Raw genomic sequence first — 5,000 nt, 5'->3', positions numbered from 1 at the left:
GGCTACCACGGGTAAAGGTACGTGGACGGCCTGCTAGCGGGCTACCACGGGTAAAGGTAAGCTGGCGGCCTGCTAGCGGGCTACCGCGGGTCTCGACGGCGGGGAAGGTACGCGGTCGGCCTGCTAGCGGGCTACCACGGGTAAAGGTAAGCTGGCGGCCTGCTAGCGGGCTACCGCGGGTCTCGACGGCGGGGAAGGTACGCGGTCGGCCTGCTAGCGGGCTATCACGGGTAAAGGTACGTGGACGGCCTGCTAGCGGGCTACCACGGGTAAAGGTACGTGGACGGCCTGCTAGCGGGCTAGCGCGGGTCTCGACGGCGGGGAAGGTACGCGATCGGCCTGCTAGCGGGCTACCACGGGTAAAGGTACGTGGACGGCCTGCTAGCGGGCTAGCGCGGGTCTCGACGGCGGGGAAGGTACGCGATCGGCCTGCTAGCGGGCTATCACGGGTAAAGGTACGTGGACGGCCTGCTAGCGGGCTAGCGCGGGTCTCGACGGCGGGGAAGGTACGCGATCGGCCTGCTAGCGGGCTATCACGGGTAAAGGTACGTGGACGGCCTGCTAGCGGGCTAGCGCGGGTCTCGACGGCGGGGAAGGTACGCGATCGGCCTGCTAGCGGGCTACCACGGGTAAAGGTACGTGGACGGCCTGCTAGCGGGCTAGCGCGGGTCTCGACGGCGGGGAAGGTACGCGATCGGCCTGCTAGCGGGCTACCACGGGTAAAGGTACGTGGACGGCCTGCTAGCGGGCTACCGCGGGTCTCGACGGCGGGGAAGGTACGCGGTCGGCCTGCTAGCGGGCTATCACGGGTAAAGGTACGTGGACGGCCTGCTAGCGGGCTAGCGCGGGTCTCGACGGCGGGGAAGGTACGCGATCGGCCTGCTAGCGGGCTACCACGGGTAAAGGTACGTGGACGGCCTGCTAGCGGGCTAGCGCGGGTCTCGACGGCGGGGAAGGTACGCGATCGGCCTGCTAGCGGGCTACCACGGGTAAAGGTACGTGGACGGCCTGCTAGCGGGCTACCGCGGGTCTCGACGGCGGGGAAGGTACGCGGTCGGCCTGCTAGCGGGCTATCACGGGTAAAGGTACGTGGACGGCCTGCTAGCGGGCTACCACGGGTAAAGGTACGTGGACGGCCTGCTAGCGGGCTAGCGCGGGTCTCGACGGCGGGGAAGGTACGCGATCGGCCTGCTAGCGGGCTACCACGGGTAAAGGTACGTGGACGGCCTGCTAGCGGGCTAGCGCGGGTCTCGACGGCGGGGAAGGTACGCGATCGGCCTGCTAGCGGGCTACCACGGGTAAAGGTACGTGGACGGCCTGCTAGCGGGCTAGCGCGGGTCTCGACGGCCGGGAAGGTACGTGGTCGGCCTGCTAGCGGGCTACCACGGGTAAAGGTACGTGGACGGCCTGCTAGCGGGCTACCACGGGTAAAAGTAAGCGGACGGCCTGCTTGCGGGCTCGACGGCGGGGAAGGTACGCGGTCGGCCTGCTAGCGGGTCTACCGCGGGTAAAAGGTACGTGGACGGCCTGCTAGCGGGCTACCACGGGTAAAGGTAAGCTGGCGGCCTGCTAGCGGACTACCGCGGGTCTCGACGGCGGGGAAGGTACGCGGTCGGCCTGCTAGCGGGCTACCACGGGTGAAGGTACTCGGACGGCCTTGCTAGCGGGCTACCGCGGGTCTCGACGGCCGGGAAGGTACGTGGTCGGCCTGCTAGCGGGCTACCGCGGGTAAAGGTACGTGGACGGCCTGCTAGCGGGCTACCACGGGTAAAAGTAAGCGGACGGCTGGCTACCACGGGTCTCGACCGCGGGGAAAGGTACGTGGTCGACCCGCTAGCGGGCTACCGCGGGTAAAAGGTACTCGGACGGCCTGCTAGCGGGCTACCACGGCTCTCGACGACAGGGAAGGTACGTGGTCGACCTGCTAGCGGACTACCACGGGTAAAAGGTACGTGGTCGACCTGCTAGCGGACTACCACGGGTAAAAGGTACGTGGTCGGCCTGCTAGCGGGCTACCACGGGTAAAAGGTACGTGGTCGGCCCGCTAGCGGGCTACCACGGGGAAAGGTACGTGGCAGGCCGACCACGTACCTTTACCCGCGGTCGAGACCCGAGGGTAGCCCGCTAGCAGGCTTACCACGTACCTCTCCCCGCGGTACCCCGCTAGCAGGCCGACCACGTTACCTTTACCCACTCTTTCAAACCGGCTTGCGACGGTCTGAGGCGTGGTTTAACCGGCAAATTATTTTAATATATAGGCTTACGTGCTTTAATATAACTGCAAGGCGCTTGACATGGCACTGTGGCGTTTACTCCGGCACAAAGGCCCTTCGAATGGCAGGGAGGACCTTCGAATGGAGACCAAGTGGCCACAGAGAGGTATTGTGCCCATTATAAGGGCCACCGTGCCGTTATAAGCTCCAGAGACAAGCCGTACAGCTTGTCTCTGGGACCTTATATGGTCCGCGTTGGAGCATATATGGTCCGGGCTGGACCATATATGAACCAAACCTCTCTCTGACGCGACTTGGTGGACCATCGAAGGTCCAACGGATCTCTCTCTCTGTGGACCATATAAGGTGCACGGTGGGCCTTAAATGGTCCAGCGGGACTCTAGCGGGTCTCGATAACTACTTAGGGTTAGGGTTAGGGTTAGGGTTAGGGTTAGGGTTAGGGTTAGGGTTAGGGTTAGGGTTAGGGTTAGGGTTAGGGTTAGGGTTAGGGTTAGGGTTAGGGTTAGGGTTAGGGCTAGGGTTAGGGTTAGGGCTAGGGTTAGGGTTAGGGCTACGGTTAGGGTTAGGGTTAGGGTTAGGGTTAGGGTTAGGGTTAGGGTTAGGGTTAGGGTTAGGGCTAGGGTTAGGGTTAGGGCTAGGGTTAGGGTTAGGGCTACGGTTAGGGTTAGGGTTAGGGTTAGGGTTAGGGTTAGGGTTAGGGTTAGGGTTAGGGTTAGGGTTAGGGTTAGGGTTAGGGTTAGGGTTACGGCTAGGCTTAGGGCTAGGCTTAGCACCCACTGTAACCCTAGCTTATGTCCTGAGACAACCCTAGTTCAAACCTTCGCGAAGGTGTCGGACGCAAGCACACGGCCGATCAAGAGGGTGTACGATGCCTGCCTTCGTTACCTGAAATTTTATCGTATCATGGAGCGACCTGCTGTAATATTCTTACGTGCGGCTTCCCGATGACAAAAAATTGTTAAGACATACTTTTTGACTGGGGTATAGTTGGCCGGCCTTCGATGGTCGAGACACTTACGTTCGGCTTCCCGATGAAAAAATTCCCAAGGGTCAACATTTTTTACCGACGATAAAGTGGGCCGAGAGACCCGCGGTACTCCGCCCGCATCTAACGTGCGACACCTCGATGAAAATTTCACCCTCGTAAAAATTTTTTACCGAGGGTATAGTTTGCCGGCCTCGATGGTCGAGAGACCCGCGGTAGCCCGGCCGCGTCTAACGTGCGACACCTCGATGAAAATTTCACCCTCGTAAAATTTTTTTACCGAGGGTATAGTTTGCCGGCCTCGATGGTCGAGAGACCCGCGGTAGCCCGGCCGCGTCTAACGTGCGACACCTCGATGAAAATTTCACCCTCGTAAAAAAATTTTACCGAGGGTATAGTTTGCCGGCCTCGATGGTCGAGAGACCCGCGGTAGCCCGTCCGCGTCTAACGTGCGACACCTCGATGAAAATTTCACCCTCGTAAAAAAATTTTACCGAGGGTATAGTTTGCCGGCCTCGATGGTCGAGAGACCCGCGGTAGCCCGTCCGCGTCTAACGTGCGACACCTCGATGAAAATTTCACCCTCGTAAAAAATTTTTACCGAGGGTATAGTTTGCCGGCCTCGATGGTCGAGAGACCCGCGGTAGCCCGTCCGCGTCTAACGTGCGACACCTCGATGAAAATTTCACCCTCGTAAAAAATTTTTACCGAGGGTATAGTTTGCCGGCCTCGATGGTCGAGAGACCCGCGGTAGCCCGTCCGCGTCTAACGTGCGACACCTCGATGAAAATTTCACCCTCGTAAAAAATTTTTACCGAGGGTATAGTTTGCCGGCCTCGATGGTCGAGAGACCCGCGGTAGCCCGTCCGCGTCTAACGTGCGACACCTCGATGAAAATTTCACCCTCGTAAAAAATTTTTACCGAGGGTATAGTTTGCCGGCCTCGATGGTCGAGAGACCCGCGGTAGCCCGTCCGCGTCTAACGTGCGACACCTCGATGAAAATTTCACCCTCGTAAAAAATTTTTACCGAGGGTATAGTTTGCCGGCCTCGATGGTCGAGAGACCCGCGGTAGCCCGTCCGCGTCTAACGTGCGACACCTCGATGAAAATTTCACCCTCGTAAAAAATTTTTACCGAGGGTATAGTTTGCCGGCCTCGATGGTCGAGAGACCCGCGGTAGCCCGTCCGCGTCTAACGTGCGACACCTCGATGAAAATTTCACCCTCGTAAAATTTTTTTACCGAGGGTATAGTTTGCCGGCCTCGATGGTCGAGAGACCCGCGGTAGCCCGTCCGCGTCTAACGTGCGACACCTCGATGAAAATTTCACCCTCGTAAAATTTTTTTACCGAGGGTATAGTTTGCCGGCCTCGATGGTCGAGAGACCCGCGGTAGCCCGTCCGCGTCTAACGTGCGACACCTCGATGAAAATTTCACCCTCGTAAAAAAATTTTACCGAGGGTATAGTTTGCCGGCCTCGATGGTCGAGAGACCCGCGGTAGCCCGTCCGCGTCTAACGTGCGACACCTCGATGAAAATTTCACCCTCGTAAAAAATTTTTACCGAGGGTATAGTTTGCCGGCCTCGATGGTCGAGAGACCCGCGGTAGCCCGTCCGCGTCTAACGTGCGACACCTCGATGAAAATTTCACCCTCGTAAAAAATTTTTACCGAGGGTATAGTTTGCCGGCCTCGATGGTCGAGAGACCCGCGGTAGCCCGGCCGCGTCTAACGTGCGACACCTCGATGAAAATTTCACCCTCGTAAAAAATTTTTACCGA

This window comes from Mytilus galloprovincialis, unplaced genomic scaffold, assembly GCF_965363235.1.
Source record: "Mytilus galloprovincialis unplaced genomic scaffold, xbMytGall1.hap1.1 HAP1_SCAFFOLD_300, whole genome shotgun sequence".
In the NCBI taxonomy this organism is placed as follows: domain Eukaryota; kingdom Metazoa; phylum Mollusca; class Bivalvia; order Mytilida; family Mytilidae; genus Mytilus; species Mytilus galloprovincialis.
Note: the sequence above shows the minus strand (reverse complement) of the source record.